This window comes from Mandrillus leucophaeus, unplaced genomic scaffold (genome assembly GCF_000951045.1).
Source record: "Mandrillus leucophaeus isolate KB7577 unplaced genomic scaffold, Mleu.le_1.0 Scaffold40, whole genome shotgun sequence".
NCBI lineage: Eukaryota > Metazoa > Chordata > Mammalia > Primates > Cercopithecidae > Mandrillus > Mandrillus leucophaeus.
In genome coordinates, this window is record NW_012104254.1 from 4,429,120 (window position 1) to 4,445,105 (window position 15,986).

Below are 15,986 nucleotides of genomic sequence, written 5' to 3' on the forward strand. Positions count from 1 at the left end.
ATTTCTTCAGTTCTCGAGCTAATCTTGACTAGGGCAGAAAGTTAATAATTCCTTGAGCCTACTATTGGTTAAGCTCCAGAGAAGGACAACTCTTCCTCCTCCTCCTCCTCCTCCTGATACCACCTTTAAGTCTTTCCTTTGAGGACTCAGAACTGAAGTTTTAGTTTAGTGACATTATGAACTAAATATACTTTTGGGGACTGGCCTAGCAGTATATCATCAAGTTTGTTTTTTATGGAAATGGTCCTTGGATTGAAATGACTAACCCCTAAAGGACTTTGGAGCCCTGCACATTTGCATCCTAGTTTGCCTGGATTAGCCCTGCTCTGACAGTGATCTTGGTGAGGCTTCACTTCGTAAGATAATATGAGCTGTGCCGAAATGAACACCTGCACCGCACAAAACAGAGGGTAAATTTCCTTCCACACATCATCAACACAGATAGGAGTGTAAGCTCCATGAGGGTGGACAATTTTGTCTGTTTAATCTTTGTATTATCCCCTAAAGCAACCTTGGAACGTGAAGATACTGAGTATTTGTCGAATGACTGCTGTGCATGGAGCCCTAGCACAGCTGCTCGCTAGTTAACATTAGAGAGGCACAGATAGGGTGAGTGGATACAAAGCAGATACAAAGATTATAAAACACTTCTATTTCTAGAAAGTAATTTACAGTTTTATGCATTTTTCTTTTGGTTGGAGAAGAGGGCCGGGAGGTTGAGTGTGGGGCCAGATCTAGGGGAAAAAGTCAGTGACTGCAGGACCTAGAGGTTGGAGAAGCTCATCTGGAAGGAGGAAGTGCTGGTGACAGAGAGAAGCCATGGTCAGGAGCTGGGTGGGCAGTTGACCAAGGCAGAGGTTATGTCGGGCTATTCTGACACGTTGACCTTAGCCACAGTGCCCAGACCACTACTTATTTGCCTTGCCAGGACACAACTGCCATCCAAAGCCAGCAGTAGCACTCAGCTTGATTTTTGTTTAATCATTGTTTCATTTTATTTTTGTGTGGTTTTTGTTTTTATTTAATGGTGGTGGGGTTGAGGCAGGGAGAGACCATGTAGATTTTTTTTTTCTACTGTGTCCATTTATATTCCTGAGGGTGTCCTACAAAACATAAACCACATGTGGTTTTTATACCCCAAATTTTTGTGGTTTGTTATTCCCACACTAGTCAATATTTAAATGTAGTCATGGAGCTGCTTTTTACATAAGCCACCAACTGATCATTTTGTCGGAATGGATCTGAAACAGAGTGAAATGGTCCAAGTCTTTGGATTAAGCAGCTTCCGTGTTGTGGGGAAATGAGTCAATACGGAACAGAAAAAAATAAAACCCACTGAAAATGGTGGGGAGCTGGTCACTTTCTGATCACACCTTTTCTGATCCTACCATCACCCCTGCATACATATTTGGAGTTAAAGGAACAACATATGTGCACATGCTCCAGCAGGAAGCACTTTCCTTTGTCTTTCCTGTGGCCTGATAGGGTATTGACCCCATTGAGACAACCTGAAAGTGTTTTTCCAATAATCTGTTTCCCCAGTCAGTCATTTGGAGAATCCAGAGAAGCTAAATGAGAGGAGGGAAGTTCTTGAAGGGAAGCTGGGTTCATTCTAGTAGAACAAATTCTGTTCTGGCCAAGCCACTGAGAAAAGCAGGATCTGCTGAGAAGCAGGAGAAAGAATCACCCACGCCTCTGTGATATGTTTGGTAACAAAATGTGAAGCCCCTTCCCAGGATCAGAGGTGAGCAGCTGTGGTGGTCTCCACTGCCCAGGCTGGATGAGCAGAATCATCTGATTGGCCTTTCATGGCTTTAAACGGAGCTCAGGCACATGTAGACATCCCAGGACCACCAGAAGCAGTAGCTTCCAGCCTCAAGTGACCCCATGCCCACTTGTAATAAGAGTATTTTCTAATGCCCTCTTCACAATCTTCAGTGAACCTTCACAAATAAAATAATCTGACTTCACACACAGTTTCCTCCCAAATCAATGTAGTCTTAATTTAAAAGAGAAATAAATGGAAAGTAATTTATTATAAATAACTTCAGTTTGTAAGTGATCAGGTGAAACTCATCAGAAAACGAAAGTACATGGTCAGGTGTTTGCATGTATGGTAGGATCACGGTGGGTGTGGCAGCTGCCATTGCAGGCTCTCTTGAATTAAAGACTTCAATAACACCATTGACACTGTACTTGGGCTCATGATTTTCCAAAGGGGCAACCAACTCTTGATAAATATCTGAACAAAACAAAGTATTTCATTTGTATGACATTTGCATTACTGGAAAATACAGGGAATAAATGCAACAGTGCCATAACTACTTTGAGTTTATATATAAATTAGAATTAAGGTCTAGGCTCAGATAACTAGAAATAGCTTTTTTCAACCACATCAATGTCTAACAGGACCTTTGAAGGGCATGTGGGACAGTTCTTTACTGAGTGAGATAGTGTGGTACATTGCAGATCATCTGAATCCCAGGAAGGCCCCCCATTCTCATGGCACTCACAAATGCCCACTGTTTCCTGTCCACCTGTGGAGTAGTTGGGTCTGCCTCTCCCAGGCAGCTGCACTAGCCAGGCCTGGCTTATGTGCAGTCAGAGGGCCCCTAGGGGAGTCTTAGGTCACTGAGCCCTTCCCACAGTGTTCAGATGGGTGATGTCAGGCCCAGAGGTGCAGAGCTGTTTACCCTTGTTTCCTGAGAATCCAAGGGAGGGGCCTTTAGGGTCCATATAGTTCTGTCCTCCAGCAGGTGACACCAAGTAGCCATTTAGCTATAGAGAAGTCTGAATAAGGAACAATATGGCTACTTTCACCAGCCCAGAAGTAATTGTAAAGGCCCATCCTGGCCTTTATACCTAATGATTAGCAACCAAAAGGAATGCACAGCTATCGTCATGCCAGTAGCTTCTGTCAGTGTGTGTGCACAAGTATGTACCTGGCAGGATGTGAAAATGGGGCTTTCCACCAGTTTGTCTCTTGGGTTGTAAGAAGCCTCTTTCTATAATTCACATGGGTTTTCCCCTTAGGGCCACTTGTATTGGATGTTGGTAACTGGGAAATGTTTGCATTTTAATTAAATTACCTAAGACAAGATAGTGCTTAGAAAAAAAAAACATGAATGGTCTTTCCACATGTGAAATCGTTTTCTCTTCAAAGAAATAAGGCAAGTGATGTTCCAACCTCAGCATTTGTGTTTGTTTGCTTTTTGTTTCTTGGTTTTTGCTGAGCACAAAACTGCCAAACTCAGCGTGGAGAGGTGAACTTCCGCGCTGTGCCCTCAGCATCTAGGGTACTGGATCAGGCACACAGGAGGCATAGAATACAGATTTGTTGGATATGAGTATGTGAAGCCGTTATGGGAATGTCCTTTCTAGATAGTCCTGGACCTCTTTTTTCCCACCCTAGTTTGGTTCTCCTGCCTCTTTCCAAGTCAGTCATCTCACTATTTTCTAACTCATTCTCTCCCTGACACTGGCAAACAGCCCTGCTTTAGAAAGAGTTCTTAAATCTGTTGGCAGGGCCCCCATATTGTCTTTTTAAATGGCTGTCTTGTGTCCACCTGTTGGGAGAAGCAAAAGCCTCCCCAGGTCTTTTTGGAGGAGCAAATCTAACACATTTCCACTTTATCCTGGCACCTTCTTGCCTAGAGCCAAACATGGAGCAGCATAATCACAACCCCAGGTTAAGTGAAAGTTAAAACTAAACTTAGAACTGAAAGCTTATAAAATTCACTTACAAACATTTTCAAGCACCTGCATTATGCCAGATACTGTTCTAAGTTGTTGGGGCAGCAGCAGTGAGCAAGACTGCCCTTGTGGAGCTGCGTCTCTGGTGGGAAGAGCAGATCAGGCACAAATACTGCAGAACATAAGTGGAGTGAGGGGAGCAGCCAAGAGAACAGTCCTCAGAAGAGGGGACAGCAAGCACAAAAGCCCTAAGGCAAAGAGATGTGGGGAGGAGGTAGGGAGAGAGGTCAAGGAAGGAGAGGGGAAGTGGGGGAGTGTCAAATCCTTGAGGACCTTGCTAGTCATGGCAAGGACTTTAGATTTTACTTGGTATAAAATGGAAAGCCAGTGAGGTTTTTGAGTCCGTGAATGCTGTGGTTTGTATGTGTCCCCTGAAGTTCATTTGTCAGAAGCTTAATCCTGAATGCAACCATGTTGAGAGGTGGGTTCTTTAAGAGATGATTAGGTCCTGAGTGCTCTGCCCTTATAAATGAATTAATGTCCTTATTATGGGAATAGGTTAGTTATCGCAAGAGTGGATTCCTGATAAAAGGATGAGTTCTGTTTCCTTCTTTCCCTGCCTCTCGTTGTGCATGCTCTCTTGCCTTCAGCCATGGTAATGACACAGCCAAGAAGGCCCTCACCAGAGGTGGCCCCTTGGACTTCCACCTTGGACTTCCCAGCATCCAGAACCATATCTGGCCTTTTCATAAATTACTCAGTCACCAGTATTCTGTTACAGCAGCACAAAACAGACTAAGGCAACGAATTTTTTCTGAGCCCTCAATTTAAAACCATTCTATACTGCAGTATCTCTTCACATGTGGTACTAGAAGTGTTAGCACTAAGACTCCAGGAAAGAGAAGCCAATTTAGCTCTTCTACTGGCCACAAATCCAACAATACGTAGTCAATTCCCTGTTTTAAGAGATGGCTTCAAGCAGAATAAACTCTTCCTAAGAATTTACAACTGTAATAGGCTCTAGGTGGACCAAGACTTTTCCGGGACTGACATTGATTGAACATCTGTTAAGTGCCATTCAGGTATCCTGCCAGCATAAAAGATGAGTAAGATGGGACCTGCGCGTCAGGCCCTCACTGTCCGAGTTGTGTTACCCGGTGTGGTAGTGACTGTGGAGCACTTGGAGTTCTGCCGGTAGTAAAGTACACACCAGTTTCTGAAGACTTCATGTGCAAAAAAGAGTGTAAAATACCTAATTCATAATTCTTTTAAAATGTTTAGTACATATTATAATGATACTATTTTGGGGGATTTTTATTGTTTTTTTTTTTAATACTATTTTTGAAGTAGTGTGTTAAAATATATTATTACAATCTCACCTATTTCTTTTTAACTATTTCTAATATAGCTAGTAGAAAATATAAAATTGCACACATGGCTCAAATTATATTTCTACTGAACAGTGCTAATCTAGAAAACAGGATCTGTTCTTTTGTAGGTTGGACTTTTTATTTTTGCTTTTTTGTTGCCACTAATAATGGTGTTCAGGTTTTGAGAGTTTACTCCTTTTCTGGGAAGAACCACTTGTTCTTTGACCATTGTAGGGGAGCCCTCATTCTATCCAGTTTCATCCAAGAGCAAAAGAAATTATTTTGAGAAGTAAAAGGTAACTTCTGTAACTCTATAACCTCTACAAGTCTGAGCATTTTTACACTAGATTAAACAAACCTCTTTAACAGCCTCTAGTGGATGAGGAAGGGAATGAGCCACAAGTCTTTTTTTTAAAATGCATTTTGTTATGGAAACATTTTAAATATATATGAAAAGAAGACAGAACTGTGTAACAAACTGCTGTGTACTCCTCACCCAGCTTCAAGAATGGCTATTTCCTGATCAATTTTGTTTCATTTGTACCCCTACCCACTTTCCCTCCTTTTCCACATTACTTTGGAAACAAACCCAGGCATCATGTTTCATCCACAAATATGTCAGTATATATCTCTAAAAATTAGGGATTCTTTATTTGTAAAATACAACATAACCGAAGTAACATTGTCACACCTAACAATTATCAATATGTTAATATCATTAAATATCTGAACAATATCCAAATTTCCAATTGCCTTTTTTTTTTAGTTTTTTTTTGACTTAGGATCCAAGAGTAACATCTACACGTTGCTTTTTTTTTTTTGAGAGTCTTTGCTGTGTCACCCAGGCTGGAATGCAGTGGTGTAATCTCGGCTCATTGCAACTTCCGCCTCCCGGATTCAAGCGATTCTCTTGCCTTAGCCTCCTGAGTAGCTGGGATTACAGGTGCACGCCACCACGCCCAGCTAACTTTTGTATTTTTAATAGAGACAGGGTTTTACCATGTTGGTCAGGTTGGTCTCGAACTCCTGTCATCGTGATCCGCCTGCCTCAGTCTCCCAAAGTGCTGGGATTACAGGTGCGAGCCCCCACGCCGGCCCACACGTTGCTTTTAATTGCTGTACTTCTCGAGTCTCAGGCTCCCCTCGCTCTTACTGCATTGGCTTCATGCTCAGTCTCCACGTCTATAATGTGGGTATAATACTGCCATTCCAGCCCCACACCTCTAATGTGGATAAAATACTACCAATTCAGCCCCACATGCCATAGAATAAGTCTCACTGCATCTCCTTGGTTCAAGAGTAGTCACATGGGCATCTCTGAACCAGTCACTGCAGCCAGGGAACCCCAAGGCTCTAATTAGCCAGGGCTGGTCACTTTCCATTCCTGGAGTCAGAGTAGAGTTACTCCAGATCTGGATCATAATCCCAAAAGACACAGTCTAGAACACTATAATCCTGAATGTTGAAATTCCCAAAGATGAAAATTCCTAAAGTATAAATCTCTAAAGTCTAAAATCCCTAATATCTAAAATCCCCAAAATCACAGTCACGGAATAGCTGCATCATGTTAGGCCAGCTCTTTGGACTATCTCCATGCAATTGCCCCTAATCTATCCCCATAATACCCTTTTCATATGTCAAATTTCCTTTTTAGTTCTTTTTCTTATTTTAGTTTTTTTTCCACTATTTTAAATTTTCAGCATGATTTTTTATGTATTTCATCTTTTCATCATTTCCAATACTGGACATACACATTGTGTAGAGACTTTTGGAAAATTCTGATTCATTAAATGCATTTTTTGCAAATTTAACTCCATAAAAATGCATCAGCACAGCATTGACTTTGTGCCTAAGCCTTGCACATATACATAAAAATGTTGAAACATCCTCAATAAATGAAGAGATGGCCTTTTATACAAATCTGAGTTTATGAAAGAAAATTTCTTGAGATAACAGCTCTTTGGGCAACTGCCTATATGGCAACTGCATGTCACAGTTTTTGATCTCATCAAAAGATTAGTTGTCACAGTATTTCAGATGACCAAATTTATAAAGCTGAGCACACACAATACCAACTGTAGTGATATGCATTTATACACTTCCCTTCTTGCCCTATTTCTTTGTGAATACAGATGTCTGCTTATAACTTCTATACCTGTGCTGTTAGAGTACCTGAGTGTTTATGCTTGCAAAAATATATGTGTTATTATTGTCTATTTTATTCTGTAAAATGGCCTATGAAGTGTTGTCATGTTTTTATATGTTTCTTAAATAAATTCTCCTTTAAAAATGTAAGTAAATGTCTTTCAAAGAATTCTCTATTATTTCTTCCAGAATTATATTTTCAGGATTTTGATATTTTGGGATTTCAATATTCAGGGTTCTGGTGTTTGGAATTGTGTCTCTCAGGATTATGACTGAGTCCCTCCCCACTCTATCTAATGTTAGCATGCCATAGAGAATTTGGGTTTTCCAACCCACAAGTCTCCAAATTATTTGACTCTCACCCATCTTGGTTGCAGATCACAGCCAAAAAAAGGCCTCTCTTAACAAAGCTGTATTTTTTCCCTCTGTGCCTCTAGTCAGTTTTCAGCCTACATTTATCTCTCTCCTGTGGATCTTAGTAAAGGACACAAGAAACAGCCAACACACTGCACCATTCTGAATGTTTTTCTAGTGAATCCTTTAATGGTGTGCCATGAGTAGGCCCCTGTCTTAGACCGAGGAGTCAATAGGTGGCAGCATAACTAGCTATTTTGTTGTCAGTTAACAAGGACTGCCAACTTTCCAGTCCAGGCCAGCCTGTGCTAGCCTTCCCCAACCTTCAGTCAGCCAGTTGCACATTTTAGGCTTAGTCACATTCAACACTCACTTCTAGTACCAATTCCTATATCACTTAAGAGTCTTTGTATTGCTAATAATAGAAAACGTGACCATACCAGCTTAAATAAAACAGAGAATTTATTTGCTAACATAAATTAAAGGTCTAGAAAAAGGCCATCTTCAGTTATAGATAGATTCAGGGCTCAACCAACAACACCAGCACTTGGTTTTTCTCCGTCTTCCAATTCCCATTTTGTTGGTCTTGGTTTTAGACCCCATGTGGTCAAAGGATGAGTACAACAGGCCTATTCCCTACATCCTCACAGATCTGGTTCCAGCCTCATCCCTCAGGGATAGAGCTCGCCTCAGGCTACAAGTTTCCTTGATTCTGATGATCACAAGCCATCACCAGAAGTCTCTAGGGCCAAATGAATGCAAGGCTCTGATGAGCCAGTCTTGAATCACATGCTTTTCCTCTGTCTGGAGTGGGAGTGAATGTCTGTGGATGCACATGTTTTGAGAGTGAGCGGGGGATGATTCTCCACACAAACAAATGGACATGATTATAAGTAGGGGGAATGGTTGCTGAGCTGCCGAAACACAACGGAATACACTGCAGACTTTTCCCCAAGTAAAATTATGTCAATTTATATTAACAGGGCACAGAATACTAAAAGGTTTGTTTTTAATTTCTCTATGTTTCTGAGATGATTTTTAAATGATCAACCCTCTGCGTAGCTATACTGATAATTATATGGTGGAGAGGATTATTCCTTTGTTTCTGCTCTTTTAAATCAAATAATTCCCATATTTTAACATTTCGAAAATAGATTCTTACAGCTAATGCATATCTTTAATCTGGTAGTGTTTCTTTTTCACCCTAAAAATCTATTAAGGTGTCATTCTGCAGTCTAAGAAGGAATAATGTAAGTTTTAGAACTGAGGAATGCAATATTATAAAACAGCTTTCCACTACTGGGGCAAATACTGCACCATAACAGGTAGTCATGGAAACGCAACTTGAAAAACCAGAATTATTAAAAACTTATGTTGTCATATTTTACACACGCCACTGTTGCACTGATTCAGTCCATGATTGGGGGCCACCGCAGGAGAGTTGTTGGCTGTGATTCTTCAGCACTTTTTCCACACTGGCGAGACCTACATTATTGTTTTATAATCTTCTGCCTGCTCTTGACTTTTTATTTCTATAGATTAATATGGAGGATTCTTTATGTGATTGGTCTGCAAGCCTATTGGTTATTGTTTTACTCTGTCATTAAGCTCGGACTGATGTATATTAAATGAGAAAGAGATATGCATTTAGAATTCTCTTTAAGTCCAGAATTGTGATTGTCCTTATTCATCCAGGCTTTCAATCTACTTATCTCAGGCCTTTGGTTATAGTATAACAACCTCTCCCATCCACATCACAGACTTTCTTTCCACTCTCTTCCTTCTGCCTCCTTCTTATACTTACAGAAAGGAGGTAGGTGGTATCACCTGAACCTGAAATGAGGCTGAAGACATTAATGGCACTGGACAGTGGAGTGGAGCCCAAGCTTTGGCCACTGCTCTGCTGCTGCTAGCTGTGTGACATGGGCAGGATGCCTAACTTCTCTGTAACCCTGTTTCTTCCTCTGTAAGTCGTGATGTAGACTTTGATCTCTACAAGTCTCCTGCAGCCTTAAAGTTCTTTTCTTTTTAAAGAATGTGACTGCTGGAAAAGCTGGCACTGATCTGAGAACTCCACTTCACTGAGGAAGATCAGACAGCACTGTTATATCCAGCACCTGTGGGTCATCCACTGGAGAAGTGGCTTCCAAAGCCTCTGAGGTCAGCAGTGTGGTTAGAGCTCTCCCCTACCCACCACATGATCTCTCCCCATCTCCAGCTTTTCTTGCCTTATTTCCTTTACCTTTTTATTTCCTCCCCTTCCTTTCTGATTGGTTGTTCTATTTGTTTTCAATTTTCTTAATCCATTTTTCTCTTTGCATTGCCCAATGGCATAAGCCACCTGCACTGCATAAGACTCTGTCTGCATTGCCAAGCCCACTGATGGGCCAAGGGTTTTACCTACTGACCTTTTCTCTGGAAATTTTCCCTTTAACAGCTTCTCCCAAGAAGGCTTAAGTCTAGTCTTGGCATTTGTTTTTTACCATTTCAGGGGGAACAATCTTAAGCTTTTAAAGGAATATTATGCTGGGCAGCGTGGTGGTTCACGCCTATAATCCCATTACTTTGGGAGGCTGAAGTGGATGGATCACTTGAGGCCAGGAGTTCGAGACCAGCCTGGCCAACGTGGCGAAACCCTGTCTCTACTAAAAATACAAAAAGATTAGCCAGGTGTGGTGGTGCATGCCTGTAGTCCCAGCTAGAGAGGCCAGGACATGAGAATCACTTGAACCTGGGAGGTGAAGATTGCAATGAACCAAGGTCATGCCACTGAACTCCAGCCTAGGCAACAGAGTAAGACTCTGTCTCAAAAAAAAAAAAAAAAAAAGGAACATTATGCTATAGTAGAATTTGTAAGAAACATTGATTTTCTTTTTCATTCAACAAACACTTATTTTCAAACACCTACCAGGTGTGAGGTGCAGCATTAGATGCTAAAGCAACAGCAGAAACAAGATGGGACAAGGTCCCTGCTCTCATAGACAAGGTCCCTGCTCTCATAGAGCTTGGATTCTAGCAGGGAGAGACATACAAGTAAATAAACATAAATAAGACAGTGTCAAGTGGTGATGTGTGCTATGCATAAAAGAAAACGGGAGCAGAAATGGGTCATGAGGGAGAGTATTTTTGCTGACATTTGAAGAATAAAAAGGAACCAAAAGATGAGTGTACCAGGGGAGAGTACCAGGCTTGCAAGTAAAAGGCCCCAAGATGCAAATGAGCTTGGTGCATTTAAGGAACAGAAAGGTGTGGAAGGTAAATTAGCAAGGCAGAGTATTACTTGAGATGAAGGCAGAGAGTTAAGGAGGGGCCAGATCTTGTGGTCCCTGTGGACCTAAGGGTTTGGACTTTTTAAATGAAATGAGAAGTCATTGGAGGGTTTTAAGTAGGGGAGGAACATTATCTAATTTATGTCCTATTGTGCATAGTAGACACCTGATAAATGTGTCCAAAGTTGATTGTAGGAATAGACTCAAACTACACAACTACTCCCTTGCGTGTCTTGGGAACTGCAGCCTTCTAGGTGACATACTCCCTTCTAAGTGAGCTTTTCCTAAGGCAGGGGTCCCCAACCAGTCTATGGCCCATTAGGAACCAGGCCACACAGCAGGAAGTGAGCAGCTGGTGAGCCAGCGTTCCCTCCTGAGCTCCGCCTCCTGTCAGATCAGCTGCGGCGTTAGATTCTCAGAGGAGCAAGAACCCTAAAGTGAACTGTGCATGCGAGCTCCTTCTGAGAATCTAACGCCTGATGATCTGAGGTGGAGCAGTTTCATCCCGAAACCATCCCCACCCCCTGCCTCCACTCCGTGGAAAAATTGTCTTCCACAAAACCGGTCCCTGGTGCCAGAAAGGTTAGGGACCACTCCCCTAAGGGATGGAAATAGCCATGAATGGTATGTGTACTGAGAGAGATAGATAGATAGCTAGAGAGAGTGTGTGTGTGTGTGTGTGTTTGGGGTGTCTTACTTAGAGAACTTCAAAATAATTCTGTAAATATATAGAGAAATTGTCATATTGCCTGTGTTCTCTTTTTAGACCCGACTATAATTAGACTTCTTCAAAGATTCACTCAGGCGTTTACTTAATAGTTGATCAAGTTTTCTGTTTTCCTGAGGGTTTGTATCAGGGGAAGTGCTGATTGCTGCAGGCCTCCACCTCTGTCCAGTCCCATGCCTGCAGGTATTTATTCGTGTGTTAAGTCACAGGTGGACACCAGGCCAGAGTTAGACAAGAGGCAGTCTGTGCCTTCAAGGGGCTCCAGGCAAAGCAGAGGACTCTCAGTCACTTATTCTTGGAGATACCACTCCAGGAACTGTGTCCACGGCCTGGCATCATGAATCTGCTCATGCAGTTAGACTCCTATCTCAGGGAATTTTGAGTTTAAAAGATCCTTAGACATCATCTATCCCAGTACTGTCCAGTAGGAGCACTTCTGGTATTTTGGGTGGGACTGTCATAAGCACCATAGGAAATTTCACATTCCGGGCCCCACCCACTGAGTGCTACGGACCCCTGCCCCCCACCATTCCCACTCACTGCTCTCCACCCCCAACAGCTACCTGAGTTGAAAATTACTCATCTAGCCCAGTTCTATCACTTTACAGGTAAGGCAGTGTTAGACAACGTGTGTTCTTTTCATGCCTCTGGCCTCTGATCCCAGCAGAATCAGGACCCAACATTCAGATTTTACAGTGAAGCTAGTTTCTGAAATATGCCTCTCTTTTTAATTCTTCCACTGTTACTGTTTTTTCAGAGTTATATGCTACGTGTTGCAAATGTAAGTCTGAACCTTTAAGATGGGTTAAGAAAAAATTATGAGCATTTTCAGATCGTTCTATACATAACTGAAGGTTTCAATAAAATGATTTCTACATGTATTCCATTGCCATTCACCTCTTGAGTTCTTTAATAATGAGAAATCTGACTTTCTTCCTTCTGCCCTCTTTATCTCTATGCTTTTGTCAAGGATCTTCTAGGAGAGTTACTGTTACCCCATTAAGTGTGGGGGACAGAAACATTTTGGCATAGAAAGCTATGGATCTGCAGCTGAATTAAGCTGTATATTATTTACCCTGACTTGGGCACCAAAATCACGTTTCAAAACTCATTTGCTGCCAGGTATGGTAGCTCAAGCCTGTAATCCCAGCAATTTGGGAAGCTAAGATGGAAGGATCACTTTGAAGCTAGGAGTGTAAGACCAGGTTGGGCAACAAAGCAAGATCCCATCTCTACCAAATATAAAAATAAAATAAATTAGCCAGGTGCAGTAGCATATGCCTGTAGTGTCAACTACTCAGGAGGCTGAGGCTGGAGGATCACTTGAACCCAGGAGGGGCCACAGGGAGTTATGATTATGCCACTGCACTCCAGCCTAAGTGACAGCAAGACTCTGTCTCTAAAAAAAAAAAAAAAAAGAAATAAATAAAACAAAACCAAAAAAAGAACCTCATTTGCCTTCATACACCTGACCTGCTCTCTTCACCTGCATTTGTAACTTTCTCCCCACACACTTGAATGCCCTGTAAATGAGAGAAGCCCTTAGCCTAATTAAGAGATAAGGTAAGGTAGGTAAGAGCTTTTCTTTCTTGAGTGACTCTTTTCCCTATTACTTAATGGAATAGTCAGTATTTACAGTGATACTTTCAAATATAATTTTCCTCAAGTTCCATGAACAGTTATTTTTGTGGGAATATCTAGAATAAAGTTGGACTCTTTACGGAGTGGAGGTGCTCATCCCCTCTTGTCACTGTACCAAATAGCTGTGTATTACACCTTGTGGGGAGGAGAAACATTTAATTTTTTTAAATTTAGGTTTTTTTCTTGCTTGCTTCTTAAGCAAAACCAATCTAGTTTCTTTTTCTGCAGCAAAGGAGGAAGGAACAAACAACAAATTAATCAGACAGGAAGCGAATAACCGCAGAAGGACGTCTGCCTCTGACTCAGTATGTCACATTTAACAAGAGGCCAGAGCTTGTCCAAAATGGCTGTCCAAAAATGACCTCACACTTGTGTTAGAAGATGATACCTTTTTCAGGGACAGTATTCTCTCTTGGCTTCTGTCCTGCTGGCCCTCTGTCTGCCTGTGTCCCTGACCATGGCTCCCTGCAGTACCCTTTAACGGTAAGAAAAATTATATTCAAACTAAGTTTATTTCCTTTATCAGCTACAGGGAAGAACTAAATGGCTTTTAATGGACCATAGTATGTCGAGATAAAGTTGTTTAATTTTTCTGTGGAACACCATGTGAGCTATTCCTGTTGCTCAGAATGCTAGTTTCACCACTATGGTGATTGTGAATGATTCATAACTTATGCTTTGAGCCAAAATGTAAGCAAGATTTTCAATAGAATTTTTCTTGACCACTGGACAAGTTTGGATCCACAGGAATTTATTTTCCCATTTAAATTGGGGACTTATGTCAGTAAATATATCCTTTTGGTATATGATACAGTTGTCCACACAACTGCCTTTGAATCTTTGGTGTGGCCAGTAACAATAAGTGCTTTAAAGTTCAAGGAGCCATTGGAAGCTTCAAACGAAAATACCATGGAACTAAGCTGTTGGCAGTTCTCTTGCTGCCGATGTGCTATTTAAGTTCAAAACTCAAACTAAACCATTTCTTAGCAGAGTCTTTTAGAATATGATTTGTCTTTTAGAATAAATCTATTCCTGTTATAACAGTGTGTGTACAATTACTATCGCAAATCAAATTCTATAGCATTAATTATAACTTTATGTTAAATATGATTAATGTTTTGGCATAAAATATTGTGATTTTTAAAATTTCAAGCCATATACTCAGAGACTTACAGAGCAGAACTAAGGAAACTTTTTAGGTTAAAAAAACTTTTTTCTAGAATATGTAGGAAAAAACAACTTGACTTATGTTCCTTTCTCCCCGTGGAGAAATATAAAATAAAGCTTTGCAAAACTCAGAAGGCACATACAACTTTAGTCACTAAGTACAAGGTTTTTGGTTTTTTTGTTTTGTATTTTTAGTAGAGACGGGGTTTCACCATGTTGGTCAGGCTGGTCTCGAACTCCTGACCTCAAGTGATCCGCCCACCTCAGCCTCCCAAAGTGATGGGATTACAAGCATACAAGTTCTTTTAAATAATTTAATGGCATACCTAGTATATGTAGTAGAGAATGGAGAGGTGGTAAATGAAAAGGCTCCTGAAAGATTCTTACTAAGCAAACTAAGACAACTTGGTAGAGAGAAAGTTGAAAGACTGGGGAAAGAATAGGACAGGATAGTGAGAGAGGAAGATGAGAAACTGGGGAAAGGTTTTGAGGTTGATCTGTGTAGAAATCGTACTCTTACAATTCACTTGGACTACAGTGCTATGTGTTAACTTTATAAAGCTTTGTTGCTTCTGAACTGGAATATCATCATGTCAAAACTCTTCCTTTTATAGGTCTAAGGTCGTTAAATGACTTACCTAAAAGTCATTTTTCACGAAGTCAGATTTTCTATTGCTCTTTGAAAAGTTTATTCATGGGCTATTTGCTCATAGCGCTTCAACTACTCTAATATCTAACCTTTTAAGGGTTACACATACTCTGGGTGGACTGAAATATTCAGAGAACTCCCTGTGGTGAAAATTAGTTCCTGGGGTCAAGCAGCAACTTCAGATCTGATCAGATTCTAAATCTGGCCTGTAGGCTGGAAGTTCCCCAACCTACCTAAAATGTAAGATGAAGTGATACCGAATTCCTGGACCCTTTAAGTTTTATGACCTTTTGAAGCCTTCTTAACATTTTATGAACACACATCATTTACTTTGGAAGTTTCTGGCTATTTAAATTGTGATACATTTCTGCTTTAAGGTTTGACTCATTTTGTTCAAATTGTTAAACATGTGCTTGTTGTTGAAAAAAGCATTTCTCCTGGACTGCCATAAATACCTCTGTCTGTCCTGAAAATTAAAACTGTAAAAAAATACTAGAATAAGGAATGCCTTAATCAGTATGCTTTTCTGAGAAATTTGAAATGCACTTTATACACATCTTCCTTCACCATTCACTTGTAATACAGAAGTTTGCATGGGTGTACACACGTAGGCTGATTTAAATCAGCTCACGGTTTCTCTTTCTCGTGGTTAAATAGGCGGAAAGACTGTAATATTTACTGACCACTTGTTCTATGTTAGGTTCTTCACCTTTGCTTATTTTGTTTTTTGAAAATGGCTAATACTTGTTAAGCACTCCCTCATTTAACTCTTGAATAACCCTATTAAGTAAGTGCTATTATTTTGAAAACTGGACTTAGATAAGCTAAGTAATTTATCCAAGGCCACCTAACAACTAAATGTGGAGGAAGTTATCTGAATTGTAAGAGCTTTTTTTCGCAAGTGCAGCTTGGAAGCAACATTATAAATAATTGTATGATTTTTCTTTTCTGTTTTTTTTTTTTTTTTTTTT

The 15,986-nt window shown here is 40.7% G+C and overlaps 1 protein-coding gene across 2 annotated transcripts in view; it reads left to right on the plus strand.

Moving 5' to 3' along the window:
• The window catches only part of WIPF1 (WAS/WASL interacting protein family, member 1), a 73,690-nt gene that overhangs the window by 22,099 nt on the left and 35,605 nt on the right, over positions 1–15,986 (plus strand). The window contains exons 1-2 of one of the 2 annotated variants that reach the window (XM_011991881.1): positions 13,093–13,126; positions 13,428–13,682. The exons of the other annotated variant lie outside the window; for it this stretch is intronic. The gene's annotated coding sequence lies outside the window, so the exon portion shown is untranslated. Of the gene's footprint in view, positions 1–13,092; positions 13,127–13,427; positions 13,683–15,986 lie in introns of those variants that run through there. 2 annotated transcript variants of the gene reach the window in all.